This window comes from Columba livia, chromosome 24 (assembly GCF_036013475.1).
Source record: "Columba livia isolate bColLiv1 breed racing homer chromosome 24, bColLiv1.pat.W.v2, whole genome shotgun sequence".
Classification (NCBI taxonomy): Eukaryota; Metazoa; Chordata; class Aves; order Columbiformes; family Columbidae; genus Columba; species Columba livia.
The window spans coordinates 628,781-641,316 of NC_088625.1; the positions used below are offsets into that span (position 1 = coordinate 628,781).

Consider the following 12,536-nt stretch of genomic DNA (forward strand, 5'->3'; position numbering starts at 1 on the left):
CCCCCCTCCATCACACACCCATCTCCATCGCAGACCCCCTCCATCACAGACCCCCTCCATCACAGACCCCCCTCCATCGCAGACCCCCTCCATCACAGACCCCCCTCCATCGCAAACCCCTCCATCGCAGACCCCCCCATCACAGACCCCCTCCATCACACACCCATCTCCATCGCAGATCCCCCTCCATCGCAAACCCCCCTTCATCACAGACCCCCTCCATCACACACCCATCTCCATCGCAGACCCCCTCCATCACAGACCCCCCTCCATCGCAGATCCCCCTCCGTCACTCTTTGTGGCCACACATCAGGCCAGGGCCCCGCTCCCCTCCTGTCTCCGAGCTCTGCCTCAGCAGCAGGCCGGGTAACGCACTTCTCATTCCTCCTGCTCAATACCCCGGGCTGCTTAACGTGTGCTGAGCGGAGCTGAGTGCTGGATAAACACAGGTTTCACAGCTCACAAAGCAGAGCCACGGCTCCTGCCAGCCCAGCCATAATGAGCTCCCCCCGGGGCCCCGGGGAGCACTTGGAGCGGGCTCTGCTGTCCCCAGGCTGCCAGTCACGCCGGTGCCAGGGGGAGCAGCGCCGTTCATCTCCTTCCCACCGTCGCAGCCAGAGCTGCAGTCCCTTCGAGCATGTCACAGTTTTGCTGTAACGCGCCGTCCCCGCGGCACAGGGACAGGAGTGGCGTGGGCTGCGCGTTCTGCTGCCTCCCCTGCGGGTCCCCGGCCAGGGAGGCTGGAATTTGGGGGGGCTGAGGTGGGGATGAGCCGACAGGATGAAACAAGCAGCGAGGGAGAAGCTTTCGCATGTTTTACTTTTCACCAGGCTGGCGTTGTCACCTCCTTGGGTATCCTCTAATTAACAGCAGATTGCTGCTGTGTGCGGAGAGGCTGATTTAGCACCCAGAGGAGCGGGGAAAGTTTGCTTGGCAGCCAGGGCCGTCTCCCACCATGGACGTTTCCATCCCTGCCCCCCGAGGAGACGGACACCTGTGTCTCTCCTCTCTGCCAGGCTGTATTTATTAATAGCAGCCGTAATTATAGCCTTTCAATCTCTGTATAAATAAGTGGAATTCCGGGTACAATGTCCGTTTGCTTGATTTACATCCCCAGGCAGTCGATAAGGTTGCAACAAGGATAAATCACAGCAGAAGTGCATACTCAGAAGATCCGAGAGGAAGAGGGAGAAACTTCTTCCCCCCCATTACTCCTGTTTGCTTATAAAGCAGCTGGGATAGCTTTGCCATTAAACAAACCCTGTGACTGCCCGGGTGTCTCATCACCACCCCAAGTGCCCGCGGAGAGCTGCAGGAAGGAGGGTCTGGAGCCGGCACGGGGCTGGCAGGGCCGGCGCAGCCAGGGAGGGGTGGGGAGAGCCGCGGCGTTAACCCGGCATCTGCATCTTTGGACAGCAGGCGCGTGGCAGGGAGTGCCACGGTGGATGCACGAGCCCGGCCTGGACGCTTTTCAAGTGGAGATTAACCACTGAGTAGGTGCTTTTTATTTAAGACGCCATATGTCTCTTCCCTCTAAATAACTCCTCCATCAGATACTGCTGTGATTCCCAGCCTGCCTTCCAACCTTGCCTTCCAGACACGATGGCAAACGCTTCGTAAAGCCATGTTAGACCGGGGATGGAGAACGCTGTGACGGCTCCTCCTGCCCGTCGCCGTGCGTACGTCACCCCGGACGCCCGCGCAGCCGCGGGCCGGGGCGCGGAGCCACCGCCTGCCTGTTTCTGGGGGCGGATGCCGTTTCTGGGCAGAGCTGCCCTGACTCCACTGACTCATTTGATTACGCTGCAAATCCTCTTCTCCACCTGCAAAATGGGGAGAGCAACACTGTCCTTTTCCCCCCACTGGGAGCTCCAATATATCAGGGATTGGGAGGCACTTAATACTATGTAAATGGCAGACATATCAGCTGTGCCTCAGATAAATGAATTTCACTTAGATTGATGGGCGTGAAGCACTTCCAAAATTAGGCCTATTCTTCTTAAATCAAACAGTTTCCCCAAGCCAGTTCGGCTCCATTGAAGGAGGGGAAGTCATCAAGCTGCAATTCATCACCGGGTTCAGGCGCAGCCCGTCTGTGCCCGACCCACCGCGTGGTCCCTCCGTGACAATGAGGAGCACAAGCCTTCATCTGTGGCCGCGGCGTGGCCAGGGCTGGGTCCCCAAAGCCAGGACGCGCTTCTGGGGGAACTCAAATGCCATCGGGGGGCTCACTGGAGCCACAGGGGGTCCACAGGCTGGAACTTCTCCCCTCCTCCCTGCCCGAGCCCCAGCACCTCCTGACAACGAGCATCCGTCTGGTGTTTATGTGCCGAGGAGCTCAGCTCCCTCCAACTTCTTAACTGCAGATAATCAACAAAGCTGGGCAAATAATTTAGCGCGTATAATTTATTCTATGAATTTTGATTCTTTGCCCACAAGCAGCTTGTGCTTCTCACAGAGGTATTGGCCCTGCGCAATTATGCAAGGGAGCTGCCGCCTTGGCCTGTAGCTGGTTCAGGTGCTGGCAGCGAGCCCTCGACACCCTCCGCATGGCAACGCGGCCGCCTGCTCGCTCGGAACGGCTGCGCTCACAGCCCGGCAGCAATCTCGGCGTGCAGGGCACGTCCTGCGAGCAGGAACCTCCCCGCACGCCCGGGACACCGTCCCGTCCCAGAACCGGGCACGGGAAGGGTCGGTGCAACCGGTCAGCGGAGAAATCACCTAAACCCGGTCACGTTGTCCCCGCATTCATGCCAAACCGCCCAGCGCTGTCACGAGATGGGACCTCGGACTGCGACATCCAGTAGCCCTCGGTGCCTGACGAGCGTGGGAACAGCCGATGCAGCCTCTCGTCAGCGGTTCTCCCGAGGTGGGACTCACTGTGTTTGTAACAATAATGTTGTGTCCATGTGTGACTGCAAGCCAGCACTGGCTGGGGACGAGTATCCTGCTTTTCCACTGCGGGCGGGGGCGTTGGAGCGCTGTCAGTCGCCGATGCCCTCCGTCCCCTTGCCGTATCTGCTCAGACCGTGATCTTGTCGTCTGCAGGAAGAGCTGCGGCCCTTCCAGTTAAATGTGCCTGCCAAGAAAAATGGTGATTGTTTTTCCCTCCACCTACCTTCAGACATCTGATTAATATATCGGATTAATTCAATGCAAGGAATTAAACTTGCTTTTTTTAAAAAAAGCTGAATACAGAAACACTGATGCAGGAAAAGAGCGTGGCTGCTGGAGCTGTCCTGTGACCGAGACAGCCTTAAAACGTGGTTTAGACTGACTTGGCATGCCAGCTTTTAGGAGCTAAATGGAGAAGAGAACTAATCCCAGGTCTTAATGAATAATGTTCAAATCCAACTTTCATTTTCAAATGCATCCATACATTGGAGAATGAGTCACAAGGTGTTTGTTGTGCAGGGGAAGAATAGACAAGCTGGGAAGGGTGTTTTTATGTGTTTGTGAATCATTGTATATGATATTTTCCTCCACTGTGCCTCTCTGTCCCAGCAGTTTTCTGCAGTGAAATCCATTTGGCCAGACTGGAAATGTAGGCACTTTATAGAAAATCTTTAATAGCGCTAGCACAAATGGATGGCTCTTATTTCCTCCTGCAAAGTGGCGATTTGCAAAACCACTGCCAACAAATATTTACCCCCCTTCCCCAGGAGGCATTAACTGAGGAGTGATGGAGCAGCCTCAGCAGCGGGCACGGCCACCCGGCGCGGGGTGCAGGACCACACGGGGACCCGCTGGGGAGGCGCGTGGAGACGGGCGCGGGCGCCGCACGAGCGCGATGCGCTCCAGCTCCCGCCGGCCCGGCTGCTTCTTTCCACCGTGCTCGTCTGGCTGGAGTTTCTCATGTTTAATTAGTTGAGGCAGCTGCTTCCGCGCTGCAAAGGGCCCTTTGGGTTTGTCTGGTTCGGAGCGCAGGCTTCTGCTGGCAGGTGGATCCCAGCCGGTCCCAGCCGCAGATCCCACCGTGTCCCACCATGCGAGGCTGGCTGGCTGTCCATCTGCCTTTCCTTTGGTGTTCCGGGCCTGGGCTTTGCCTCGTCCTGCTCCGCATGCCTGCGTTTGCATTCCAGTTCTCTGTAGCACATGGATTTCTTTTGTTTTAACCATGTCGCCCATTTCTCTTTGGTACGTTCCTTCGTGTCCCTGGTCCCTCCTCTACACTTTCTGGCTGCAGGTCTGGGAGGCTCCGTGCTGCAGGGCCACGGTCCCTTTGTCCCACGCTGGCAGCGTGACATGGTCCCTGGCAGCGATGAGGACAGAGGCGGCGGCTGCAAGAGAGTCCCTGGACTCCCGGGAGCGGGGGTTTCAGCCTGAGGATCGCTCATGGAAACACTTGTAAGGTGTTTGCCTGGGGAAAGGAACAGGTTGCCTCAAATGTCAGGTGTCAGCAAAGCCTTCCTGTGTCCCAGGGCCGGGTCCCCTCGCTGGCTTCAAGTGACACAAAAGGACCCTGCGCGGCTCCATTCACACCAGATGCCATCTCCTGCCTTTAAAGGCCACAGAAGTTTGCCTGAAAAGAGACACGGGAACTTTTTTCCTTCATTCTAATAGCTCCTTTTTCTCCCGGGCAATAAATTTTTAATTGTTCTTCTTTTTCCATATCACCTTTGAAACGGATTTGCTTTTTCATTGAAAGTCTGAGATAGAAGAACACTTTAACGTTTTCAATTTTCAGACCCCAGCAAGCCTATTGCTTCTGACATAAACAAACAAAGCCCCAACATGTTTAATGAAACAGTTTTGGTTTTCAAAATGAACGTTTTTGTTTTGATCAAAAAGCCATTTGTAGCTCCAATCCTGAAGACATTTTCCCAAAACCCATTTAATCCGGCTCTAAGAAGCTCTTTGCAGAGAGAGGTGCGACGCGGGCTTGTTGATCAGCGGGATTTGCTCTCTGCTCGTCAGCGCTGCCAGACCCGGGACCGGGGCTGGGGGGACACGCTGCGGCAGCTCGAGGAAGGGGGTGCTGGGCCAGCTCAGTCCTCCCCCAGCAGAGCAGATCAGAGCCTGGCACACAGTGCCCAGCAAACAATAATGTGCCTTTTCTCCCTGTTTCCCTTCTCCAGTTGTTGGGGAGCAGAACTTGACCATTTTTCCCTCGTGTGTCGTGGTCAGTGCGTGGCTGACCCAGGCAGGGATGTGGCTGGCACGTCTACCACCGGGCTGCAGTCAACAACCCTTGTCTTTATGAGCTAAAAATTCATTTCTAGCAGTCACCGGCTGCAAAACTGCTGTCCACGCAGTTGTTCCTGCCAGCAAACTCATTAGCAGAGACATTCATTGAGAGTGAGCGCACGGAGAGATGAACCGAGCCACCCGGGCGCTGCCGGCTGCGGCTCCGGGGCGAAGGAACAGCTTCGCACCCACGCACGCTCCTGCCGGCCCTGCAGCCGACCGCGGCCAGCCCTGCAGTCCCGTGCCAAAGTGCAGAGCAAAGCAAAGCAAAGCAAAACAAAGCAAAGCTCCTGGCAGGAGCTGAGCCCTACGAGGAGGCGCATCCACCCCCTTTCCTGTCCCCAGCACCCCCCGGGGACCCGCCACGTTATCCGCACTCACTGCCACACCTCGTCGGTCCCCGCAGCCCCCATCCCCAGCGCTCACTCACCCAGAGGATGGCCACCACCCATCCCATTGTCCATCCTATTGTCCATCCCATCACCCATCCCATTGTCCATCCCATTGCCCACCCCAGCTCCTCACCGGCAGCGCGCTCCTGCTCCAAGGTGGTGCCCAAGGCTGGGCGCTCCATCACTGCAGGGCTACGCCCGGTAGTAACTCCTCTGGGTCACTTACACCTCAAAGCATCTCACTACAAGCAAGAAAAACAGAACATTGAAGCTGAGTGGAAACAAAGCTGAGGGGGTTTGGAGATCTGACTGAGGGGAAGAGATGAAGGAACTTAACATACGGCCTCGTAAAAGAGGAAAGGGGCAGAGGGGAGTTGTGGAGAATAGAAGAGAGCTAGACAAATAACAGTAATAACAGGAATAGTGTTATTTATAAATTGCTCACTCGAGGGCTCAGAGGGACCCAAATAGACAATTAAAACACAATAATAATAAACAATAATAATTAAAGCCTCATAAAACAGATCATAGGAAAAGGAAGAAAAATGTTCTAAAGCTGATGAAATCCTGCAAAGGGCATAAGATAAAGGCAAGGGGGAAAACTCATCCGGGGTGAACCGAAAACGCATCCCAGGCAGAAATGGGTTTCTGCTGGGTTGGTTGGCTGCGTCACCTTGTCCCCAGCCCACACCGGCTGGGCTGGGGGGATAACACCTCCAGGAGGACAGGAAGACAAGCACGAGCTCCTGCGCTCCCCGCGCATTTGTGCGCGTACGTGCGCTCAGATCCTGCCCGCGTGTTCTGCGGAGACCGGCCGCGCAGATCAGGGGAGCCAAAAATGCAGCATGACTGCAGCACAGAGCGCCTCTGACAAGTTACACCAATTAGGTACCGGTTGTTTGTCACATCTGTTAACTCATCAGCCCGCGTTTCAGGCAGGAGGCTGCGTGCGGAGCGACGGCAGCGAGGGAGCGGGAGCACTGACGGTGCGCAGGGCGCCGGCTGCCAGCTCCCCCCGCCCTGGGACGAGGTTCCATCAATATGCAGCATGGCAACGGGGTCTCTCTGCGCTTTGACACGTATTATATGTTGGAATAACTCCGAGGGATTTCTGCACAGTACAATAATGAGCGTGCCCGGTAATAGCCGGCTCTAGGAGAGGAGACAAAGCCGGAGTTGCCGCACCTGCGGTTTAATAGTTGGAGAATTGTGATCTTAGAAAAGCGGTTTGCCCTAATGACATTCTCCGCACAGAGAAAGCCTCTGGCCTCGTTTGAGCCGGCGGTGGGGGATGTTTGCAGGCAGAGGGCTCTCAGAAAGGACACGTTTTCTGACGGTGAGGTCACCAGCCCAAGTGCGCTGCTGCGGCACAGAAACATCCCCACCCTGTGCCTGGCTGCACGAGACGGGCTGAGCTTGGGATGAGGAGGCCGAGAAAATGTTTCCCTGGGGGCACTGAGCCCTGTGTCCCCTCCTTGCCAACCAGAGCTTTGCTGCCTTTTCCCTGGGCAGACCCAGCGGCTGCCCGGGAGGCAGGACCAGGAGCAGAGCGCAATGGACTCACAGGCAATGGAGATGCAGGCGCAGATGTTCCCAGAGACACCCGCCCGCCGTGTCCCCAGGACAAACACACCCGTCACTGCCAGGGTTTAATTTCCTTGCCGCAGAGGAGCAGCCGCATCTCTTTGCTACAAAGAACCTTTAGAGACTTTGGAAAGCAATTCCAACGCTTTCTATAGGCGTGGGGAGATAAAGAATGCTTTCTAGGAGCGCTGGACAGCAGGGAAAGTTCCATTTTTGCAGCATGGCGCATCCTCCATTCACCGAGTTTTCTGCTTTGGCATCACCCACCCCTGCCCCCCCAGTTTTATTTCCTAGCGGCTGAGTCACTCTCAGCGTTTTCCTGTAGCTTCTCTCTGATGAAGCACTTAGGGATGAGAAGGAAAACCAGACTAAAGTCAAGCAAAGCCCTTGCCATGAGACTGATGAGCAATAAATAACTCTGCCCAGCTGTTCTTAGCACTAAGATGCAGAACAAGCAGCAGCTCCGGGCAGTTTCCTTGTCTTTTGGGGTTTCCCCTGCCCCCATCTCTTTTCTCCCATTTGTCCCCTGAGGGAGCCGCAGGTGGAAGGTTTGGGTGAAAGGTTCCAGCAGATGGGAATTTAGAAACAGCCGATGCCAAGCACACCACCTCCCTGTCCTCGCGAGGCGAGCGGGGACGCAGGAGCTTTGCAGGGGGTTCGGCTCCTGCGTTCCCTGCTGGCGACGGTTCCGTGCCAGCTAATTGCATCCAGCTTATCTCTGGTGCAAAGAAAAGGCTGCTGTAAGTCGCGTTTCTATTGGAGGTGGCGTTGCGTATGCAGAGCCGCACGCCCGCTTCGCAGGCTTTGTACCGGCTCTGAAACGGCAGAGGCGCCAGCGTGAAACAAGCCTGCACGAAAAATAAATGGTATTGTATTTAAATATTCCTTAAGTCATTTTAATGTATTTAAGTCTTAATTCATCTTCTCAAAATTCCTTTTCGCTACACTAATGTGACGTATTTGACAGAAAGATGAATGACATTATTAAAGAGCCGCTCTGGCAAATTTCAGTAATAAAATCTGCCTTTCCCCTCTGTTTCTCCCCTTCCCAGACACACATGGACCGTTTGCTTCCCACACCTTCACGGGTGATTCCTGGGGGTCTGGAAGGGGCGCCTGGATCCCTCCTGTGCCCACAATTTAACCTCACATGCCCGTGTTGGGATGGCGTGAAAAGGACCTGACCAGACCTTGCTCCTTCCTCCACAGCAGCCCCACGCAGGCACCCTCTGCATTCACGCCCTCCTTCCCATCCCGTCCTGATTTATCCTTTCCAGCATGCCAGAGAAGTCACATACATTAATCATCCTGACTTTTACATTGTGTCCCCTAAACCACTGCTCACGCATGGAGCAATTTGCCACCAGCCCCTCTCTGCTGGATGCAACATCACGGTTGGGACGAGCTTCGTGCCCCATCGTCTCCATCCATCCCCACCAATGCAACCACGCCGGCACAGACCCAGAGATCAGGCCAGAAATGGGCAGTGCCACGCGTAGGAGGAGCAGGATCTGCGCTGGGACACGCAGCTCGGGAGCAGCGTGCACTGGTCCTCAGCCTACGGGGACACGGCTTAAACACCAGAAAAGTCGGACTGAAATTGCTAAGAGAAACTCCTGGCTTGGTGTGTGAATATTGAAGAGAGGACTCGGGATGGGGCTGTCGGCACTTTGGGAGTTGGGGAACAAGCAGGAACTTTGCAGCCGAGCTGGGGACAGCAGCACGTCCTCGGGGTCCTGCCCTGGCCCTGCTGGTCGGGGTGTCGGGGGGCATTGCAGATGAGGAGAGGAAAATTGCACCAGCAAGCATCTGGACCTGGCTCAGTGTCATTTCTGGAAGCAGATGTTGTCCCCTTCGCGAGCCTAAATTGCTGTGACCATTTCGCCCCCCCTCCACTCTCCCTGCAGGATCCACGCCCGGTCCCTGTGTGCCAGCCACCCCTTCCAGCAGGGACCTCCACGCGTGCGAGGGCTTCGGGCTGCGGAGGGCACAGCCGCAACCGCCCCCGCGAGGGTCTCGGCACCGTGGAAATCCAACCAGAGAGCAAGTGCCAACCGGAGGGCGGGCTCCGCGTGCGATGCCGATGCTCCGGGACCACGCTGGGAGGGATGCAGGCACAACACCGACCCCCTCTGCAGCAGCATCTCGCTGGCAACAAAGAGGAGATCTCCTGCTCTCTGGCTGTTTAGACTCTCCAAAGCTTCACTGATCTACCTAGATTAGGCCTCAACAAGCTGAATTTCTGCTCCAGGTAGCACAGCTGCTCCTCGCTGAATAAAACATTCCGTTCATGCTGCTGCGCCTTGAAGATGAGCTCCGAGAATTCTTTCATTTCTCCTTCTATTCAAGCACGTGCTTATTTTTTTTGGCAAACACCTGCAAAGAGGGGGCCGCTTGCTGTTCCTATCGGTTATTTTGTGCAGGGAACGACGTTGCTGTTTCCATCAGCCTCCCGCACCGGGACGGTGTCACCGCCGGCCCCGCGGCCCCGGGCTGCTCTGCTCAAACTGCTGCCACACAGCTCCCAGGGTCTGGGCTGAGCCAACAGCAAAGACAAGGCCAAGCTCAAGGCTCGTTTTCTGCCTGTAGCTCCAATTCTGCTTGAGCTTCCGTGCAACAAACTACTTGACGGGGACGTTTGTACGGCTGCAGACCGTTTAAACTGCTATTCATTTCCATGCCTGTTGTTTCCATTTAAAAATTATCTACCAGACAGCTAGAGGAATTTTCCGCCTGTTACATTTGGGTCCAATCTGTCCACTCAGAGCCTCCCGACTTGCCATTTTCATTTACTTCCAGGGAATATGGCCAGAATGGATTGTTTCTGCTTTGTGATGAAGTTTTTAAGTAATAGAAAAGCAGCAATCAAGTAATGAGGGCGCAGTGCAGTGTGGCGAGACCAGCAGGCGCTGCAGGGTCCGCACAGGACAGTGTTTGTGCGCGGGGCGGCCGGTGCTCCCGGCTGCATCTGCACACGCGCCCGGCCCGGCACGACCCCGTCCTCCCAACCGCCGAGGAGCTCAGACCCCTGGGCAGCGCCGCGGCGAGAGCCCGCGCAGAAACACGCGGAGATGCGAGCTGGGCGCCTGCTCCCGCAGCGACACAGCAGATCACTGCAGCTCGTGACGTCCCGCTAGGAACAGAATGCTGCAGAACCCTGTAATTTAGGAAGCTGGATCAGGTACTCATGCCTTTTGCATAATCCAAGAGATAGTGGTTTTCAGGCTGAGTTTTCCTTTCCCCTTTGCTTGCTTTGCTTCTCTTCCCTTCTGGTTGACATGGTTACAGAATCCCGAGGATGGGGTAGCAAGACACGACACACGCGTTCACGTAGACTCACAAATCTGCCGATCGCTCCTGGAAAAGCGTGAAAAGCGCGCTGCCGGGAGAGAATTCAGCTGCTTTATCTTCTTGCATGTCTCTCCCTCTTTCTTATTTCCACAGAGGTGTCTGCATGTGGCTCTCCTCCCTGAAGCTCCGTGCCCGCCGCTGCCCTTTCCCCACCCAAACCAGCCCTATTCTCTGCTTGTGCCATCAGAGCTGCGTGTGCCGCGACCCGCTGCTATGGCAGAGGAGATCCGGCTCCGGGCGGGGAAACAACCGGCGGTGGGAGCGGGAGCGAGCGCGCACAAAAAATAGATAGACGGAGGCAGAATTGTTCCCAAATTGAATGTTTTTCACAGTCCTTCGGAGCAGTGTCTGCAGTACTTTAAGATTATTCTCTCTCCAGGGGCCTCATAAAAGCTGTAAATACTCAGAATAGCTTTCAAGGCTAGCCTTATGACAGTTCAGTTCTCAGGAAAATATATGCTAATGTGCATCGCCATCATTACCCGGAGACCTCGCCGCAGACGCTTTGTGTCTATGAAGAAAAGAGTTCTGATTGCTGGTGTTTTGCTAAAAGTTAAATACATCCCAGCTTTGAAGCTCGCTGGGAGCGTTTTGAAGCAGCAATTGCCTGGTAGTGGGTCCCGTCCAGCATCTCCCAGCTCAGGGCTTTGTTTAGAGACCACGGATTGCATTTTCCGGGAGGTTTCCGCAGCAGGAGGAGCGGGTTCTGCAGCCCGTGCACACGTGGACTCCTCACTCCGTTTCCCGGAGAGTTTTGTACCTTGTCATCAGCACTGACACACAACAAAATGGAAACAAGGCTATTTAAAGGTTCCCGTACAGTCTGGTGCCTAAAAAAACCCAAGCTGGAGTGTAAATGTCAATGGGCCTATGACTGTAACGTAGGCACACACTAAGCTATTTTACTTAATTGAGGCTGAAGGCACTGAAAGGGAAAAAGGAAATAAATCCGGGAGCCGTGCAACGGAGGCAGTTTACAGCTATCTCAGTACAGTGGTTCTGCAGGAATCTAATTACTCCATCCTGGGGAAAACGAAGGTGCTGAGCTTGTACAGAACCCCAGTTCCTGCAGGAGCCACCGTTGGGGGTCACCTCTCCGGCACCATCCTGCTCCGGGGGTACCATGTCTCTCACGAGCTCCAAATCAGCCCCAAAATTCCTCTCTCCTGTCCTTCCCGAGTGTCCTTTGCTTTCAAACTGTGTTTATCGCTCATGATTGATACTTGACATTCCGCTGTACCAGGAACACGTGCCGCACCGCTCCGCTGGGATGCCAATGCATCCATCAGCGCCAGGCATGCCAGTGCGGCACGAGGGAGGCGCCGGTCCCGCGGGGAGGGAAGGGGCAGCGCCCGTCCCCTTGCCCTTCGCTGCCCGGCTCCGCCGCGCTCCTGTGTGCCCAGGACGTGGTTGGGATCCCAGGGCTCCCCCAAACCTGACCAGATGTGGGTCAGAGCGAGTCACAGCTCCTCCGGCACCGCGCGCTCCCAGAGCAAACCAGCTCTGCGCCTTCTTCCCAAAGCAAACCAGCCCTGTGTGCTCCTCCCAAAGCAAACCAGCCCTGTGTGCTCCTCCCAAAGCAAACCAGCCCTGTGTGCTCCTCCAAAAGCAAACCAGCCCTGCGCCTTCCTCCCAAAGCAAACCAGCCCTGCGCCTTCCTCCCAAAGCAAACCAGCCCTGTGTGCTCCTCCCGAGCACCGAGTCACTTGTGGTGAAGAGCTGTGTCTAACTGATATGAGATGCATCAGCCGAGCCTTGTGACCGGCTCTGCCGGGCCTGTGCAGAATCAGGGCAACGTGCTGGAAGCAGTGGAATTACTCCTGACACCGGGATTATATCTCTGCCAAAGGCATCAATATTCTGTTAAAGATATGTGATAATATAACACTAATTACCAATTGAGGGGCCATTAAGGGGAGCCTGCAAACAGCGGTTCGATCTCGCCTTTCAGATTAAAAACACCACAATGATTTCCTGTTCCTCATCCTTGATTTCTGTTTTTTCTGCCCATGCATAATGCAG

The 12,536-nt window shown here is 55.4% G+C and overlaps 1 long non-coding RNA gene across 1 annotated transcript in view; it reads right to left on the minus strand.

Annotated features, from left to right (window-relative positions):
- Nucleotides 1-313: 313 nt before the first annotated feature.
- Nucleotides 314-12,536, minus strand: part of LOC135576281 (uncharacterized) — an 85,607-nt gene continuing 73,384 nt past the window's right edge. Inside the window, exons 4-5 of the long non-coding RNA XR_010467874.1 lie at nt 5,713-5,821; nt 314-3,079 (exon numbers count right to left, since the gene is read on the minus strand). This is a non-coding gene — a long non-coding RNA (uncharacterized LOC135576281). The remainder of the gene's footprint in view (nt 3,080-5,712; nt 5,822-12,536) is intronic.